Source organism: Musa acuminata, chromosome BXJ2-8 (assembly GCF_036884655.1).
Source record: "Musa acuminata AAA Group cultivar baxijiao chromosome BXJ2-8, Cavendish_Baxijiao_AAA, whole genome shotgun sequence".
NCBI classification, from domain to species: Eukaryota; Viridiplantae; Streptophyta; class Magnoliopsida; order Zingiberales; family Musaceae; genus Musa; species Musa acuminata.
Window position 1 is genome coordinate 39,251,652 of NC_088345.1, and position 20,691 is coordinate 39,272,342.

The window sequence follows — 20,691 nt, forward strand, 5'->3', positions numbered from 1 at the left end:
AGCATCCTTCTTACTCTTTATGATTAGTTATAAAAACTCACCTTTATCATAGAGAAAAGGGGGATTATTTGGACCTGCACTTATACACCTTGAGTCACTAACTTGGACATCGTAGGGATCAGGTTGGGAAACCTTTACTAACCTCAATCTTCGTATAGGTGGCACCTTAGGAGTTCACCATTTCTATCATAGAGGCACCTTATATAACCCTAAAAAAAGGGCAGATTAGGAGGTCGAGAGAAATAAAAGTAGGTGGCGCTAACTAATATCTTTCTAATATAGGCAGATCCAGATGTAGAAAATATGCCCAATATGGGCGTAACAGAACTCTAAGAGATCTTTTCCTAATATGGACAAATTAGGAGAAAAAAAAGGGGAATTACTACAATTAATCATATTAGTTCAATGTGATTTCTTCGACTCCATCGAAGGCCTTACTAGTCATAAGTGCCCAGCAAGCCAATCACATGAGTGATGGCACGTGTGACTTGATACAGAATCTTTTTGCTTATTATATTTTTACTTATTATATTTTTGCATATATCACTTTATAAATATTGCATATATGTATATATATATTGTGATGTCCTTGGATTTGTGCAATGGGAATCGGATCGTGATGAGATCACGAAAATGAGATCGATTCACCTTTAAACACATATCCTAAATAATCCCGATCATAAGTTACTCGAGAGGGACATCGTGATAACCGGACAAACTGGTGTTCTGTATACCCGTCCATATGATGGATGCAGTGGGTCTCATAGCTGCTCATGTAGGGACACCAGGGATACAATACAGGTGCTCATTGGAGAATGAGTTCACTGATTGATCCGCTTACAGAATGCTAGATGGTTGATAATGCCTAATTGTCAAACAACGATTCTGTAGTCCTAGTGGTATATCTGGTCTTTAGACTTGAGACACCAAGGATGTCCTGTATGAGTGCTCCACTCTTTGATACTAGACTTATAGGTTTGGTTGTCCCAGATCTAGTACAACTGGTCATTGGGAGTGGTAGTCGACCTTATGAGGGCTATTGAGTATCAATAAAGGATCATTCACTCTCGGCGTCATGAGAGGAATATCCCATGTGTTCTTGCTCAGACAAATCCCTGGACAGGGTCATTCGGGTTGAGAGAGAAAGAGTTCCCCGGGAAAATCCGATTAGAGCGAGACTCAAGTAGAAACCGTATAGGTCTGACAATACCATGCTCGATATACGGTCTCTGGGATATTAGATGAATGAGGGACTATAGGTACACGGTAATTGAGGACAGACAGGTCCAATGGATTGGATTCCCCTATATCGTCTGGGGACTACGGTGTAGTGGCCTAGTATGTCCGTAGTCGATAAGTCAAGTGAATTATTACAGAGATAATAATTCATTGAGTCAGAAGGAGTTCTGACAGGTATGACTCACGGCCAGCTCGATATTGGGCCTTGAGTGTCACACACATATGGTAGGCATTACGATGAGTAGAGGTTCGGATATGAGATATCCGACGGAGCCCTTGTCTTATTGGATATCTAATAAGCCCCCGAATTATTGGATCCCATAAGAGAGATTATTGGATAGAAATCCACTAATCTGAAAGACTTGGGTTATTGGATGCAGATCCAATGCCCACTAGGCGAGGATCCATTAGAGTTTGACAAGGGACCTCTATAAATAGTCATAATAACCTTCTACTTCTTTCTCGGCTTGTCAGTGCTACCATGGTAGTTATACTAAGTCAGACTTGAAGCCTTGAGCGATGACTCATAAATAGTAGCCGAGGCCAAAGAGGCCACCACCATGCCTAAAGAGGAGCCAGGCATCTTCCTCTTCAAGGAATGTATATTCATGTCCATAGAGGATCATAATCACAAGGTTATAGTGGATTAAAAAGATAGATGAAGTAAAGTGATATTAGGTTTAGGTTATACCCCAAGGAATTAAGAAAACCTAGCCCATATGATAAGAAATCCATCATGACGAAGGCATAATGTCAAATGTGCCTAAGGCTTATGAGTCGGGAGAACCCAACTTGCATGAAGAGAAATTCATCATGGCATAAGCATGATGCCAAATATGCTCGAGGTGCGAGTTTGAGAAACCTAACCCACGTGAAGAGAAATCTGTCACGATTGAGGCATGAGATCAAATATGCCCGAGGCATGATTCGAAAAAACTCAAGCTACATGAAGAGAAATCCACCATGGCAGAGGCACAAGGCCAAATGTGCTCGGGAAAACCTAACTCGAGTGAAGAGAAATCAACCACAATAAATACATAAGGCTAAATGTGTCTAAGACACATGAGTTAGGAAAGCCTGATCCACATAAAGAAAAATTCATCACAGTGTAAGCACAAGGGTAAATGTGCCTGAAGTGCGCAATGCAAGAAAACCCGACCCACATAAAGAAAAATTTACAATAATGGAGGCATAAGGCCAAATGTGTTCGAGGTGCATTTATGATCAGAAAGGTAATTGAAAGCATCCTTCTTACTCTTTACGATTAGTTATAAAAACTCACCTTTAACATAGAGAAAAGGGGGATTATTTGGACCTGCACTTATACACCTTGAGTCACTAACTTGGACATCATAGGGATCAGGTTGGGAAACCTTTACCAACCTCAATCTTCGTATAGGTGGCACCTTAGGAGCTCACCATTTCTATCTTAGAGGCACCTTATATAACCCTAAAAAAAGGGCAGATTAGGAGGTCGAGAGAAATAAAAGTAGGTGGAGCTAACTAATATCTTACTAATGTAGACAGATCCATATGTAGAAAATATGCCCAATATGGGTGTAACATAACTCCAAGAGATCTCTTCCTAACGTGGACAAATTAGGAAAAAAAAAAGGGGGAATTACTATAATCAATCATATTAGTTCAATGTGATTTCTCCGGCTCCATCGTAGGCCCCACTTTCCCCTGTTGAATCTCGGATTTTGATGATGAAGTCAATTGTCATTTGTTATCTAATCTATGTGTTGAGATAAGTGTGCAGGATTAACTACGATGAGAGTAAGACAAGCAGCAGGAGTTGCGCCGGAGTCAAGATCATGATCACGTTGGGAGTTCGAGAGTTCGACGGAAGTTCGGACGGTCGTCGGAGGTTCAGAGAGAACAGATCCGAGAAGTCCAGAAGCTTGCCAAGCGAAGCTCGTCGGAACTCGCCAAGTGGATCGTCGCAAAGTCCAGGAGTATGCCGGATGTCCGCAGAAGGATCACCGAGGGTTATCGGTTGATCGACGGAAGTTGGCCGGAAACTCGCCGGAAGAAGCGATTGACGCATCGGAGCAAGCTGCAGAAGTTGTCTTAGAGATAATCGTAGTTAGCACGATGATTAAGCATGAAAATGGGAGGTGATCCCATTAGCTTAATCTTGGGGCAATTGGGCCCCTGAAAAGATTCAAAGTGGGTCGAATGGAGTGAACCATTCGGACCCTGATTGCACCAGGAGGTGCAACCGCCCCAGCCAGGAGGTGCAACCGCCTGGGCTGTGGGGTTGAGAGGTGCAACCGCCCCAGCCAGGAGGTGCAACCGCCTGGGCTGTGGGGCTGGGAGGTGCAACCGCCCCAGCCAGGAGGTGCAACCGCCAGGGCTGCACGGCTGGGAGGTGCAACCGCCCCAGCCAAGAGGTTGCACCGCCAGAGCTCAAGTCCCGAGCTCTGCCAGGCGATGCAACCACCAAGCTCAGTCTTCGAGCTTTGGCAGAGAAGTGCATCAGCCTGAGCTCAGTCTCGAGCTCTGCCAGGTGATGCATTCACCAAGCTCAGTCTTCGAGCTCTGGCAGAGAGGTGGATCAGCCTGAGCTCAGCTTGGAGCTCTGCCAGGTGATGCAACCACCGAGCTCAGTTTGGAGCTCTGCCAGGTGATGCAATCACCAAGCTCAGTCTTCGAGCTCTGCCAGGTGATGCAACCATCGAGCTCAGTCTTCGAGCTCTGGCAGAGAGAAGCAATCGGCAGAGCTCAGTCTTCGAGCTCTGCCAGGCGGTGCCACCTCTCCAGTCGAGAGGTGCAACCGCCTGATCCCAGAAATTCTGGGATTTGATCGATTTGATCGTTTTGAGCTCGAATTTTGAATTGGGTTGGGGCCTATAAATACCCCACCCATTCAGCACTGAAAAGACACAGACCCATACCGAAATTGTGATCTTTTCTGTGATTCTAAAGAGCTCAAAAGTGTTGTAAAGCCTTTAAGTCTCCTCCTTCTGTTCTTCAAGTTTTCAATTGTAAAGTGAGGAGAGAAAGGTCTGTAAAGGTTGTCTCCTAAGCCTGCCAAAAGGAGAGAAACTGTAAGAGGGAAGTTTGGCCTTCGCCCATTGAAGGAAGGCACCTAGTTGACGTCGGCAACCTCATCGGTGGAGGAAGCCAAAAGTGGAGTAGGTCAAGGCTGACCGAACCACTCTAAATCTCTGGTTTGCGTTTATTTTCGAGCACTTTATCATTACTGCAAACCTCCCTCATCACTACTGCTCTCTGCGCTTTCACGAACAAGTTCTAAGTGCTGTTCTTCCAAATCTGCATTCAGACGTAAACTCGTATTTTCATACATTACAGTTTACGTTTACGTTTGATTCTGCAGAACTGTTTTCCGTGTTTTTACGAACGAGCTTCCTTGCAGTTTACGCTTACATTTTAATCCTATTGATAACTGCAATCTGTCCTCTACGATTTTACGAACGAGTTTCAACATTTAGACGTAAAACTGCATTCAGACGTAAATCGGCTTTCTTCGCTCAATCATCAGACTTCAGTTCACGTTTACGTCTTGGTTTGAACTGCATACTGCCTTCTGCGAGTATACAAACGAGTTTCAAAGTTTAGACGTAAATCTGCGTCTAACTGCGTTTAGACGTAAATCTGCGTTTAGACGTAAAACTGCGTTTAGACGTAAAACTGCGTTTAGACGTAAAACTGCGTTTAGACGTAAATCTGCGTTTAGACGTAAAACTACGTTTAGACGTAAAACTGCGTTAAGACGTAAATCTGCGTTTAGACGTAAATCTGCATTTAGACGTAAATCTGAGTTTAGACGCAAAACTGCGCTTAGACGCAATCTGCGCTTAGACGCAAAACTGCGCTTAGACGCAATCTGCGCTTAGACGCAAACTGCACTTAGATACAAACTGAGAATTTGCTTTTGCATCATAATAGTTTTTGAACGAACGCAGCTTTTGGTTTTTAATTTATTATAAGATTTCCGCTGCACTAATTCACCCCCCCCCCTCTTAGTGCTCTCGATCCTAACATCCCCGAGTAGGCAGTTTGATAGGTTGTTAAGTTCTCCCTACCTGATCCCAGTGGGTCAGTATTGTCGTAGTTGATCGACAAAAGTATCACTAACCTAACAATCATCATTTGGTTTTCCTTTGCAATGTGGACGAGTCAAGCGTGCTAAAAATCTCCCAACCTAACATTGGTAGGTTAGACTCAAAGTATAACCGATTGAGACTTAGCACAACAACACTTTGGTCTATGGCCAATCCTCTCGTAAGAGGTATTCAATGCCCATCATAAATGAACATTGCATTTCGCTTGAAAAGTATTCCATGATGAAACACAATGAGGGGACACGTGATATGAATATGAATAATATGGACTGCCCAAGGACCAACACATGGACACCTCCACCTCATCAATGAAGGTCACAACTTCAACAATTAGGCAATATGCTAGCATTACAATTGATTGAGCCATGTCAATAGACATTACGCCACCTTGACAAGTGGTTGAGCTATATAAGTAGATGTTATGCCATATTTTCACGTGATCGAGCCATATTAACAAACGCTATACCACCTTGATAGATGGTTGAGTCACGTCAACATATATTATGCCACCATAATGAGTGGTTAATCCATTTCATTGAAGGTTGTTCCACCTCAATTGCCATCTTATTAGGTGGTTATGCCTCCCTATAACTACCTAACGGCTAAAACTGTCACAAGTGATTACGATTTTGAGATTTGGCAGATGGATATGAAAACTATATTCCTCAATGGAAACCTCGATGAGGAGGTGTATATGATACAACCTGAGGGATTTATATCCAAAGAAAGCCCAAATAAGGTTTGCAGATTACTTAGGTCCATCATGTTGAATCTCGGATTTTGATGATGAAATCAATTGTCATTTGTTGTCTAACCTATATGTTGAGATAAGTGTGCACGATTAACTACGATGAAAGTAAGACATGCAGCAGGAGTTACGCCGGAGTCATGACAATGATCACGTTGGGAGTTCGAGAGCTCGACGGAAGTTAGGACAGTCGTCGGAGGTTCTGCGGGAACAAATCCGAGAAGTCCATAAGCTTGCCAAAGAAGCTCGTCGGAACTCGCCAAGTGGATCGTTGCAAGTCCAGGAGTTTGCTGGAAGTCCGCAGGAGAATCACCGAGGGTTCATCGGATGATCGACGGAAGTTCGCCGAAAACTCGTCGGAAGAAGCGATTGACGCACCGGAGCAAGCTGCAGAAATTGTCTTAGGATTTATCATAGTTAGCACAATGATTAAGTTGGTAATGAGAGGTGATCCCATTGGCTTAATCTTAGGGCAATTGGGCCCCTGAAAGACCCAATTTGGGCCGAATGGATCTACCCATTCGGACCTTGATTACTGTGGGAGGTGCAACCGCCCAAGCCAGGAGGTAGCACCGCCTGGGCTAAGTCTCCCAGGGAGACTGGGCGGTGCAACCGCCCCAGCCAGGAGGTGCAACCGCCTGGGCTCAGTCTCCATGCGAGACTGGGCGGTGCAACCTCTCCTGACAGGAGGTAGCACCGCCTGAGCTCGGTCTTCGAGCTTTGGCAAGCGGTGCAACCGCCCCAGTCAGGAGGTGCAACCGCCTGAGCTCAGTCTTCGAGCTCTAGCAGAGAGGTGCAACCGCCCCTGACAGAGGTGGCACCGCCTAGAGGCTCAGTCTTCGAGCTCTGCCAGGCGATGCAACCACCCCAGTCAAGAGGTGTAACCGCCTGATCCCGGAATTCCGGGAATTGACAGTTTTGATCTCCAAATTTGAACTGGGTTGGGGCTTATAAATACTAATGATTCTAGTCCTCCGTTACTCAAAGGGACATCGAGATAATAAGATAGACTGATGTATTGTATATTCATCCATATGATAGAGGCAGCTAGTCTCATAGTCGCTCATGTGGGGACACTAGGGCTATAGTGCAGGTACTCATTAGAGAATGAGTTCACTTATTGATCCGCTCATAGAATACTGGATAGTTAATGATACCTCATTATCAAACAATGATTTCGTCATCCCAATGGTATACCTGGTCCTTAAACTTGAGATTCCAAAGATATCATATATGAGTACTCCACTCTTTGATACCAGACATGTAGGTTTGGAAGTCTCAGATCTAGTACAGCCGGTCATTGGGAGTGGCAGCCAACCTTACGAGGGCTATTAAGTGTCTATAGCGGATCATCCACTCTTAGTATTATGAGAAAAATATCCCATGTATTATTGCTCAGATAATCATTGGCTAAAGTCATTTGGATTGAGAGAGAAAGAATTATCTAGGAGAATCCGATTAGAGCAAGACTCAAGGAGAAACTATATGGGCCTAATAGCACCATGCTCGGTATATGGTCTTTACCATATTAAATGGATGAGGGACTATAGGTACACGATAATTGAGGATAGATAGGTCCAAAGGATAGTATTTTCTTGTATCGTTTAGGGACTGCGGCATAGTGGCCTAGTACGTTCGTAGTCGATGAGTCGAACAAACTATTATGGAGATAATAATTCACTAAGCCAGAAGGGGTTCTAATAGGTATGACTCATGACTAGCTCGATATCTATTGGGGCCCCTATCTTATTAGATATTCATTAAGCCCCTAAATTATTGGATCCTATAGATGAGATCCAATAAGAGCTAATAATAGATTATTGGGTAGACACCCACTAATCTAAGATGTTTGGGTAATTGGATAGAGATCCAATACCCAATAGGGTAGGATCCATTAAGGTTAAATTGATAGGGGCCTCTATAAATAGGAGAGAACTAAAGGACCATAGGCTAGGCCATTTGGCTACCACCTCCTATTCTCCTCTCCCCTTCCCCTTCTTAGATAGATGGTGTATAGATTTAGGTAGCAATTTGAGGAGTGTCTTCACAGCCCTTGCCGAGTGGATCACTGCTAGAGAGGAGGGCACTTGACCTCCTCCATCCTCTCCCATAGTTCTACAGGAATTCAAGGATATACGATCTCTCTAGGTAACACAACTATCTCAAACGTGGTTTTCAATTTGACGGATTTTTATGTACTAATCTTTGTATGACGATGAACATCTTTTGAAAAATTTGATATTTTTATTTTATGTTCTTCTGCTACACATGTGATGTTGCCTTTAGATTTCCCAATATGTGAAATACCTCATCGAGGTACAAAAATTGGCTCATAGTTTCTCTCAACTCAATGTGTTATGGGTCCCCGATGAAGAAAACACCAAAACTGATAGACTCATCAAGTTAGCATCCACTCGAGCGTTGAGCGAGGGTTGGCCATTGGTCGAGGCGTTGTCGACCTAAACCATTGAAAAGCATGATGTGTTTATAATCAAGGAAGAATCAAGCTAGAAGGGTGAGATCTCATGCTACAAAAGAGATGAGATACTCCCAACTAACCCCACAATGGCCAAAAGAGTCAAGTATCATTAAGCATGGTATTGTATAATTAATGACCGTCTATATCCTATATCTTTTAGCCAACCACCCCTTAAATACCTAACACCACAAGAGGCCGAGAGCATACTCGCTTTGGTGCATGAAGGTATTTTTGGGGAGCACATTGATGGACAAACTCTTGCCTTCAAAGTGCTTTAGCAGGAGTCCTATTAGCTGATGTTACACAAGGATGCAATAATCTATGCTTAAAGATGTCACAGATGTCAAAAGTTTACTAAGATACAACATCAATCAGTAGTCCCTTTAAGCCTAATCGACTATGGATGGCCCTTCGCCTAATGGAGGATAGACCTACTCGAACCCTTTTTGCCAGCTTAAGGCCAATAGAGATTCCTCATCGTGAGAGAGGACTATTTCATATAGTGGATAAAAACTAAGCCATTAGTGTTGATCACTAAGAAACAAGTCGAGGGATTTATATAAAAAATATCATCACCCACTTCAAAATATCATAGGTCCTCATTACCGATAATGGAATATAATTCAACAATGTGTGGTTCAAGGAATTCTATCAATCTTATGGGATTTTACTAAGGTTCAATTCGATGGCTCATCCTCAAATCAATGGTCTTATTGAGATTACCAACCGAGCCATTTTCGAATGGTTAAAGAAGAGAGTCGATGGAGCCAAGGGTACTTGAGTAGATGAACTACCGAGCATCTTGCAGGCCACCTAGATGACACCTAAGACTAGATCAAGAGAATCACTATTTAGCTTAGCCTTTGGCACTAAGGCTTTCATACTATCTGAGATAGTCTTTTCGACACCTTGGGTTGAGAGCTTTGATGAGAAAACCTTTGAAGGACATTGAGTCGGACTTGATCTAATCAGTAAAGTTAGAGTAGAAGCATATATACAGACACTTAGATATAAAAAGCCAGTGGACAAGCAATATAACTAAAGCATTTGCCCTCGAGCAGTTGGATTCGGAGACTTAGATCTCCGCAAAGTTGAAGTCAGTGACCCGATTGGGCCCCAGGGAAAGTTAAGGCCAAACCGAAAAGGGTCGTATCGAATCATCGAGATTGTTCGAGATGAAACATATCACCTCGAGACAACAAAAGGTGTGATATTGTTGAGAATATGGTGTATTACAAACTTAAAGAAGTTTTACCCCTAAGGCCTCCCTTGAGATCAGGTCAGGGAAGACTATACCCTGAGCATTGGATGTTGATCTACAAAATCTAAGACACTAGTTGTTGAGTGTATCTTCAAGAGACAATCATTACAAATTAAGAAAAAGAAACTTCATTACTTAAACAAAATTACATCAAACTGGTTCAGCTTCTACATCTAGAATAAGACCCCGATCTATCAAAATAAAGGCTTAATAGGGCAAACACACCCAACATCCCGATGACTCTAAAGCAAAAGACAAGCATGATCAAAGATGGTAACTTAGGCATCGGGATAACGCGGTGGATTGTGGCTATTATCAAAGGGTACTTTGTCTACTATCAAAACACTTTAATCCTCGAGATAATCAATGAATGGGTCCTCCTCAAGCTTCAACTTGGGATACCTTATCTTGAAATATGCTAAGGTGATTTGGTACCCGAACTCATATAAGATGACCTTCATCCTCTCTAGACTCCTTTTAAATCGGTAGATGCCTTGTAATCGACAATCGCCACCTCCCGATATTTTGGTATCATGTGTCACTCAGTCTTTAGTGCATCACATAGATCTTGAGCCTACTCATTGTCTGCCACAACCTGCTTGTCAATCTCCGAGTCATGCGCCCTTATCGAATCTAGCTCCTAGGTGAGCTACAATAAATCACCTCTGTGGCTTGGTTATTACTTCGAAGTTCCTTCAACTACTTGGAAAGGTCGACGAGGCATAGCTCAGCTTCCTCAAATTGCTACACTAGCTCGGCTCCTCGAACCTCTACCTCGGCAACCGTAGTAAAAGCTCCTCCCTTCTTCAGCCCCTTGATCTCTTCTCGAAGATCATCGATTATAAGGGCCTACTAGTGGATGACAAAGCTAGCGTTGTGTACATAGTCGATAAGGGCCATTACATAGTGGTGATGTTATAAATCAAAGTTGGATAGGTGAGCAATGTGAAATTGAAGGGACTAACCACGGCCTAACTTATCAACACATCATTATGGTAGCAAGTGTCAATCAGAACCTTCAAAAGGGAATGGTAGATCTGGTTCGCTACCCCCCCGAACATAAGGACTCATGGTTGTACTGCTCCAAGGCCATGCTATCACTCTACACCTTCTGCTCCTCATGCAAACCCTCCCATCTTGGTTGTAGTGGAGCTCATAGGGCCAAGTCTGACATGTCATCTATTTATATAGCCGTGAACAACAAGGGCTTACCCTTGCATAAGTCAAACATCGACCTTGACCGATCCCCTCTTTTCCTTGAATAAGATCGAGAACTTCGAGAACCCTTTGAAGGTGCTAATGCTATGAAGGTAGGAGGCTCTTTCTGTAGACCTGGCTCCTCAGTTTCCCCACCCCTTTGGGGGTGAGGCACCTTTTTCATGATAACCTTCTACTTCTTTCTTGGCTTGTCAGTGCTACCATGGTAGTTATACTAAGTTAGACTCAAAGCCTTGAGCGATGACTCACAAATAATGGCCGAGGCCGAAGAGGCCACCGCCATGCCCAAAGAGGAGCAAGGCATCTTCCTCTTTAAGGAATGTATATTCATGTCCAGAGAGGATCACAATCACAAGGCTATAGTGGATTAAAAAGATAGATGAAGTAAAGTGATATAATGTTTAGGTTATACCCCAAGGAATCGAGAAAACTTAGCCCACATGATAAGAAATCCGTCACGACGGAGGCATAATATCAAATGTGCCTAAGGCTTGTGAGTCGAGAGAACCTGACTTGCATGAAGAGAAATTCATCATGGTATAGGTATGAGGCCAAATATGCTCGAGGTGCGAGTCTAAAAAACCTGACCCACGTAAAGAAAAATTTGTCACAATGGAGTAACGAGATCAAATGTGCCCGAGGCATGATTCGAAAAAACTTAACCCACATGAAGAGAAATCCACTATGGCAAAGGCACAAGGCCAAACATGCTCGGGAAAACCTGACTCGAGTAAAGAGAAATCAACCACAATAAATGCACAGGATTAAATATGTCTAAGGCACATGAGTTAGGAAAGTCTGATCCACATAAAGAAAAATTCATCACAGTGTAGGCACAAAGCTAAATATGTCTGAAATGCGTAATTCAAGAAAACCCGACCCATATAAAAAGAAATTTATCATAAAGGAGGTATAAGGCCAAATGTATTCGGGGTGCATTTATAGTCAAAAACGTAATTGGAAGCATCCTTATTATTCTTTACGATTAGGTATAAAAGCTCACCTTTAACATAGAGGAAAGGGGTATTATTTGGACCTGCACTTATAAATCTCGAGTCACTAACTTGGACATCGTAGGGATGAGAAACATTTTCCAACCTCAATCTTCGTATAAGTGGCACCTTAGGAGCTTGTCATTTCTATCATAGAGGCACCTTATATAATCCTAAAAAAAGGGCAGATTAGGAGGTCGAGAGAAATAAAAGTAGGTGGCGCTAACTAATATCTTTCCAATGTAAGTAGATCCAGATGTAGAAAATATACCCAATATGGGCGTAACAGAACTCCAAGAGATCTCTTCCTAATGTGGACAAATTAGGAGAAAAAAAAGGGGAATTACTACAATCAATCATATTAGTTCAATGTGATTTCTCCAGCTCTATCGTAGGCCCCACTTTCCCTAAGTAGACAGTTTGATAGGTTGTAAAGTTCTCCCTACCCGATCCGAGTGGGTCAGTATTATCGTAGTTGATCGACAAAAGTCTCACTAACCTAACGATCATCGTTCGGTTTTCCTTTACAATGTGGACGGGACAAGCGTGCTAACAATCTCCCAACCTAACATTGGTAGGTTAGACTCAAAGTATAACCGATTGAGACCTAGCACAACAACACTTGATCCATGGCCAATCCTCTCCTAAGAGGTATTCAATGCCCATCAAAAATGAACATTGTATTTCGCTTAAAAAATCTTCCACGATGAAACACAATAAGGGGACACATATTGACTGCTCAAGGACCAACACATGGACACCTCCACCTCATTAATGAAGGTCACCACTTCAACAATTAGGCAATATGCTAGCATAACAATTGATTGAGCCATATCATTAGACATTACGCCACCTTGACAAGTGGTTGAGCTACATAAGTAGATGTTATGCCACATTTTCAAGTGGTCGAGCCATATTAACAAACGCTATACCACCTTGATAGATGGTTGAGTCACATCAACATATATTATGCCACCATAATGAGTGGTTAATCCATTTCAGTGAAGGTTGTTCCACCTCAATTGCCATCTTAGTAGGTGGTTATGCCTCCCTATAACTACCTAACGGCTAAAACTGTCACAAGTGATTAGGTTTAAATACTCTCTTTTTATCCTTTCTCAAGCTCTTCCACATCCTTACTTTCGATATATATCATACAATACTAACTTTGATCATCAGATGGATAAGGGTCAGGCAACCTCGATATCAAATTTTTATGAGATTTCGGATAATACAGTAAGTGATCAATCAAAATCTAAATTTATTACGCCTTATTCCTTCTCTGACCATTCTTAGCTTCTCAGGATCACACGCATTGTCCATCATCGAGCCCAAATCGAGTTGGGTCGTTCCTCCCTCTTGTCATAAGACAACCAACCTTGAGTTAGTAAATTTCATGCTAAAAAAAACGCATACGCCATGGCCAATAAAAAATTTTAATTTTAGAGTATTATTATATAAATAATATATTAAAATTTTTAATCTATTGAAAACAACAATCATTATACTTTTTATTTACAAAATGAACTTAGTTGGTTTTGGCTTAATGGGATATACAAAAATTTAATTTTAAAAATATCAAATTAAGTTATATTTTAATCAAACTATAAAATAATTGAGGAATTATTATTTATTTAAGAAATATATCGATCTATTAGCTCATTCGAGGTGAGATACAAAATTAATAACTAAATAAATAAAATATTGTAAAAATAATGATATTAAAACATAGACATCGAGTAGTCTATATTAATATTTTATTAATAAGTATATCGTAATAATAAAAATATATTGGCCTATTAGCTCAGTTGGTTAGAGCGTCGTGCTAATAACGCGAAGGTCGCAGGTTCGAAACCTGCATGGGCCATTAGTTATAATTTTTATTTTATTAATATAATAATATACATTTTAATAAATATAGTTTGGTAAAACAAAATATCTTATTAACAATGTAACTCGGTGTTAAACGATCACAGTTGGTGAAGCTTCGAATCTGCTTGATTACAGAATATTTGTATTAATATTTTAAAAGTTATAAATAAACTTAATAGATAAAGAATAAATAAATAAAAATATAGATTCGGACAATCTTACCCATTGATCCAAACATCAACTGTGAATGTCGAAGCTTCGAATCTGCTTGATAAAATCCAAACAGCTTTTTTTTCTTCAAATTAAAATACAATAAAAATATAAATAAACTTTATATATTAAAAATAAAAAAATCTACAAACAAATAAATAATCTAGATTCATACGATCTTAATCATTAATCAAAACATCTTCTTCAGAACCTTTTATTTTTTTTCAAACTAAAATATAATAAAAATCATCCACTTGTCAAGTTTCCATTGCATTGACAATTTCATCCTATCATCAATTATAAACCATAAATTTTCTATCACAGAAAAAAAAAATAAAGTTCCCTTTTATTTACTTCACATTAGCAACAAATGCAACACGAATCTGAACGCGAAACACCTTTAATCACGTGGCTCTTAAAGAACGATATTAAAAATTATAGATAAACTTATTATATCGAAAATATGAAAACATATAAATAAATAATCTAGATTCCTCTTAATCATTAATCATAAAATATTCTTAAGATTAAAATATAATAAAAATCCACATTTCATGTTTCCATTTAAATTTTCTATTACAAAAAAAAAAAAGAAATTTACCTTTTATTTGCTTCATATTTGCAACCAATCCAACACGAATCAGAACACAGTGGCACCTTTAATCACGAGAATCTTAAACGCAAGATATGGATGGATCCATTAGCTCTTGGGTTTGATCGGCCGGGCTTCGAACCCTCCCCTCCTTCCTCGTCTCCAGCGAGCAGGGCATGTAGGTTCGCATAATCCTATCCCACATCACAAAGAAGGGCTGCGAGAAGTTGTACTTGCTGCCGTTAAGCTGGTGGTGGACGTCATAGTCGGCGCTGTTGTTGCTGAACAACGCATGCAGCAGGTTGCCCGGGAGCCACAGCCCGCAGTGGTCGTCCACCGTCTTCACGGTGGCAGAGGAGAAGAAGAAGGCGCCCGTCCGCGGCGTCATGCCGGAGACGACGAAGGCGGCCCGCAGTGGTCGTCCATCGTCTTCACGGTGGCGAAGGAGAAGAAGAAGAAGCCCGTCCACGGCGTCATGCCGGAGACGAAGAAGGCGAGCGCGCCGCCAACGGTGTCGAGTAGCAGATCCTCCAGTGGATGGTTGTACCGCGCGCCGAAGGCGTAGGGGACGACCAGCGTGTGGTGCTTCGACTGCACGTGCTTGTACACGGACTTGTTCGCGTGCATGTACGTCTGCATGAAGCACTGCCATGTGTCGAGCACCAACATAGCCGCCAAGAACTGGGCGGCGATCACCACCGGCGACGGCTGTGGCTTCGCTATCCCGCTCTCGTCGCTCACAACATGCAAATTAATGTATCACCTATTTCATAAGCTCAAGTCGTAACCAATGGTATTAAGATTGACCTGGAGCTCAACTAAAATTGAGCTAGAGGATATGTCATGTGGACTCAACGTCATATTAGGCCTCTTATGTACTATTCTGGCTAGGTGATTTGGACTATATTGATGCCCGATATGTGAAGTAATTTGGAGTATATTGATGCTCAATGAAGACATCATGAGGGAGATAGTTGAAACAAAAGAATTACTACCTATGGATCGGACAATAGGATGAATCAGTCTAAGCCAAGATTCACATTGTTATTACCTTATTTTTGGCACCTTCATCGAAATATTATAAACATTTTTAAAAATATTATAATTGAGATAAATTGACTTCAAACTTAATAAAATTATACAATAATATAATTTTAAATAAATATCAATATTGATTTAGGAACAAAAATAATTAAATAAGAAGATTTTTATATCAGTTATAATGTTTTTATATGAATTAGACTAGTTCAACTATGGTCCATTGAACGAGAGTTGTGTATTAGCCGGTTAGAGATATAGTGGGAAATATGAAGAAAGAAAATATAAAAACGAGGGACAATGGTTTACTATAAGAATCCGCATATCAATTATATCATTATCCTAGTTTGGTGATATGAAAATTGATTATAAAGATCATATGAACATGATGATTTGGTGATACATGAAAGATGATGGAAGACGATCGATAATTTGGGATACGAATCGGTGAAGGGATTATTACTTAATAGTGGAAACAACAATTTAGACCCCTCCCTTACTATAATTACGAAAATACCCCTAGGAATTTAGAAATTCCCTATATGTCCTTGTTTTCAGAAAATATAATTAATTAAAAAGTTTAGTTGATTATTATTTTTTATTATTCTCTAGTAGTCCTACATGATAATGATTTATATATATATATATAATGTTTGATGTGTGGACGGATGATCATGGACCGTGTGATGTGTGTACTTGTGATTATTATTATTGGGGTCTACGAGCCTCCATTATATTTCTCATCTATTGTCGGGTCCGTATGCTTATGATTAAGTTGTAATCACATGAGAAGGCACAACGGGAGCATGGATGCAATCGTGGGACCCACGAGACGGATGATCGCGATGCATAAAGATGCATCGAGATGTCAATGGAACCGACGAAGATGAGATGGACGATCATAGGGCATCGAGATGCACCGTTGCACACATAGATTTTGATGTGAGTGATTAGGCCTACTGGCTCGGGCCTGATCACATTAGGTTGTGGTCCAAGATCATCTGGTGTGATTGCTTATACACATACTACATATGTATATATATTTATATGCGATGTAGATATATATTAAATATGTATACGTGTGACATGTCATATTAGGAGATCGAATCATAGAAACATCTCTCTCTCGATAATATTAAGTCTGTAAACGTGAGGCAATTAGATTGACCCACGTGGCTTTCCATCGTTATAGGTAGGAACCGATTCCCGGTGTATGTTGAGTTGGTCGAGTCCCTTGAGACTCACTTATATCGCGATTCGCTATCTTGCTTACGACATAGAGATGTCACCAGTGACCTGAGGACATGGTATGCTTGGTCGAGTCCCTCGAGGGTATATCATCAAATCATATTCATCTTGTAAAGAATGTGTTGACTTAACCGAACATCATGGTTGGTCGAGTCCCTCGAGACCATGGTGATTAGGAGGCTAAACAGGACGGGAATCATAAGGAGTTGTGATCGACAAGAGTTGCCTACCTTTTAAGATTAGTGTGATTGGTCTAGTTCCTTGAGGTTACACTAAGACGCTGATTGGATCCTGATCCCCACTAGAAGTCTGTCGGAGACTTCCGTTTCATGTGCTGAGGGTGTCGTATGACACACTAGTAAAATAGTGGAAGCATATTAAGATAGAAGTCCATATCTTGATTGTTTATTTCTTGTAAAATCTGCATGTTATTTATTTTTACTATATCTTTATTTTCAGAAAATATCGATTTCAAATCCCTTACGTGGCATACTTGATGTCAACCGCCTCATTGGTCTAAATTATATAGATTGGCTCCGCAACTTGAGAATTGTTCTCATTGCGGAGAAAATCGCGTACGTCCTTGATACAGTAATGCCTACGCCCGAGGAAGGGGTAAGTGAGGATGAGATCGCTCGCTACGTGAAGTACATTGATGACTCCACTCTTGCTCAGTGCTACATATTGGGCTCTATGACTCTTGAGTTACAGAGACAAAATGAAAAGATGGATGCCAAATCCATTCTCCTACATGTCCACAAATTGTTTGAGAAACAGGGAAGGACCAGCGATTTGAGATATCCAAGAGCCTCTTCCACGCTAAGATAACTGAAGGGACACTAGTTCAGACCTATGTCTTAAAGATGATCGAGTGGATAGTGAAACTCATAAGACTAAGAATGGTCCTAGAGGATACCTTATGTGTGGACATTATACTTCAATCCTACTAGATTCCTTTTCACAGTTCATAATGAATTTTAATATGAACAAGCTTGAGGTGACTCTCCCAGAGCTCTTCAATATGTTGAGGGAGGCAGAGAGTACTATTAAGAAAGAGAAGCCAGTTCTCTACACTGGTGAGACCAGAAAGAAAAGGAAAGCAGAAAAGTCCCTTAAGAAGGGTAAGGGCAAGGGCAGACCAAGTAAAGCAAAGGTTGCTAAGAAAGACCCGGCAAAGGACAAAGGTCAATGCTTCCATTGTTGTAAAGATGGGCACTAGAAGAGGAACTGCAAAGAGTACTTTGAAGAGAGGGCGAAATAGAAGCTCGGAGAAGCTTCAGGTATATTCACGATCAGTCTCCATTTGTCAGACTCTTATGATAACACATGGGTATTGAATACCGGTAGTGCTTATCATATATGCAATTCGTTGTAGGTTCTAGCAAGGCCTAGGAGACTAGAGAGAGACGAGATGGATCTCAAGATGGGCAATGGAGCAAAAGTTACTATAGGAACAAGGAAGGACCAGCGATATGAGATATCCAAAAGCCTCTTCCAAGCTAAGATAACTGATGGGACACTGGTTCAGACCCATGTCTTAAAGATGATCGAGTGGATGGAGAAACTCATAGAACTAGGAATGGTCCTAGAGGATAACTTATGTGTGGACTTTATGCTTCAGTCCCTACTAGATTCCTTTTCACAGTTCATAATGAATTTTAATATGAACAAGCTTGAGGTGACTCTCCCAAAGCTCTTCAATATGTCGAGGGAGGCAGAGAGTACTATTAAGAAAGAGAAGTTAATTCTCTACACTAGTGAGACCAGAAAGAAAAGGAAAGCAAAAAAGTCCCTTAAGAAAGGTAAGAGCAAGGGCAGACTAGGTAAACCAAAGGTTGCTAAGAAAGACCCGACAAAGGACTAAGGCCAGTGCTTCCACTGTGGCAAAGATGGGCATTGGAAGAGGAATTGCAAAGAGTACCTTGCAGAGAGGGCGAAATAGAAGCTTGGAGAAGCTTTAGGTATATTCACGATCAGTCTCCATTTGTCAGACTCTTATGATAACACATGGGTATTGGATACTGGTAGTGCTTATTATATATGCAATTCATTATAGGTTCTAGCAAGGCCTAGGAGACTAGAAAGAGATGAGATGGACCTAAAGATGGGTAATGGAGCAAAAGTTACTATAGTAGCTGTCGGCGAGGTCGCCCTACATCTACTTGATTGAGCTTTTATTGCATTAGATGCATGTTATTTTGTTACTTCAATTATCAAAAACATTATCTCCATTTTATGTTAGTGGATATAAATTAGTTTTTGAGAATAATGGTTGTTTGATATTATTAGATGATGAAATCATCATGAAAGGAACATTGCATAATGGTTTATTTATGCTATACACTACTCAACATATCATGAATGTAAGTGTGTCTAAGCAGAAACGAGATGAGATGAATAGTGCTTACCTGTGTCATTGTCGGCTAGGTCACATCCAAGAGGGAGGGATTCAAAAGTTGCTAAATGATGGATATCTAGATCCATTCGACTATGAGTCATATGCAACTTGCGAGCCTTGCCTTCATGGAAAATTGACCAACTCTCCATTTAGTGGAATTGGAGAGAGAACCACTGAGCTGCTGGAACTCATACCGAGTGATGTATGCGGACCCATGTCAATTAATGTCATTGGTGGTTACTCCTACTTCATTATTTTTACTGATGATTTCTCAAAGTATGGATATGTATACTTAATGAAGTACAAGTCCGATGTCTTTGAAAAATTTAGAGAGTATAAGAATGAAGTGGAGAACCAGACTGGAAAGAGTATCAAGACTCTTCGATCAGATCAAGGAGGTGAGTACTTAATTACAGAGTTTACTTAGTTCCTCGAGGACCATGGGATATTATCCCAGTGGACACCTTCTTATACAGCTCAGCTCAATGGTGTCTCTGAAAAGAGAAATCGTATGCTATTAGACATGGTATAGTCCATGATGAGTTTCGCTGACCTACCCATCTCATTCTAGGAATATGCCCTAGAGACTACAGCTTACCTTCTGAACAGGGTTCCAACTAAGTCGGTAGTGTCTACACCATATGAGATATGAAAAGGGAAGAAGCCTAATTTTAAGATTGTTAAGATTTGGGGCTGCCCTACCCACGTTAAAAGACACAACCCATATAAGTTAGAATCGAGGATAGAGCGATGCAAATTTGTGGGATACCCCAAGGAAACTTGTGGGTATTATTTCTATCATCTCGAGGACCAAAAGGTCTTTCTAGCCAAGAGAACAGTGTTCCTTGAGAATGAACACATTCTTGGCGGAGATAGTGGGAGCATGATAGAGTTGAGCGAGGTCGGAGAACCAAGCTCAAGCACCACTCTACATCCTAAGTCTGTTCAGGTACCTAACACATAAGTTTCAACTTTACATAGGTCTGGCAGAGTATCTCATCCTCCTGAGAGATATGTGGGACATATTAGAGGAGAAGATGTTGAGGACATTGATCCTCAAACCTACGAGGAGGCTATTATGAGTATAGACTCTGGGAAGTGGCAAGAAGCTATGAAGTCTGAGTGGATTCTATGTACTTCAACAAGATTTAGAACCTAGTTGATGCACCCGATGGTATTGTACCCATCGGTTATAAGTCGATCTTTAAGAAAAAGATCGGAGTAGGTGGAAAGGTAAAGACCTATAAAGCAAGGCTAGTGGCTAAAGGGTATCGTCAAAGACTTGGTGTTGACTATGACGAAACA

The 20,691-nt window shown here is 41.0% G+C and overlaps 1 non-coding gene and 1 pseudogene across 1 annotated transcript; one reads left to right on the forward strand and one right to left on the reverse strand.

Moving 5' to 3' along the window:
* The first annotated feature begins 13,821 nt into the window (after positions 1–13,821).
* TRNAI-AAU (transfer RNA isoleucine (anticodon AAU)) lies at positions 13,822–13,895 on the forward strand. The gene has a single exon. It is a non-coding gene; the product is annotated as a tRNA-Ile (tRNA).
* Positions 13,896–13,966: 71 nt separating this feature from the next.
* On the reverse strand, positions 13,967–15,563 carry LOC135620391 (sphinganine C4-monooxygenase 1-like; annotated as a pseudogene).
* Positions 15,564–20,691: the final 5,128 nt, after the last annotated feature.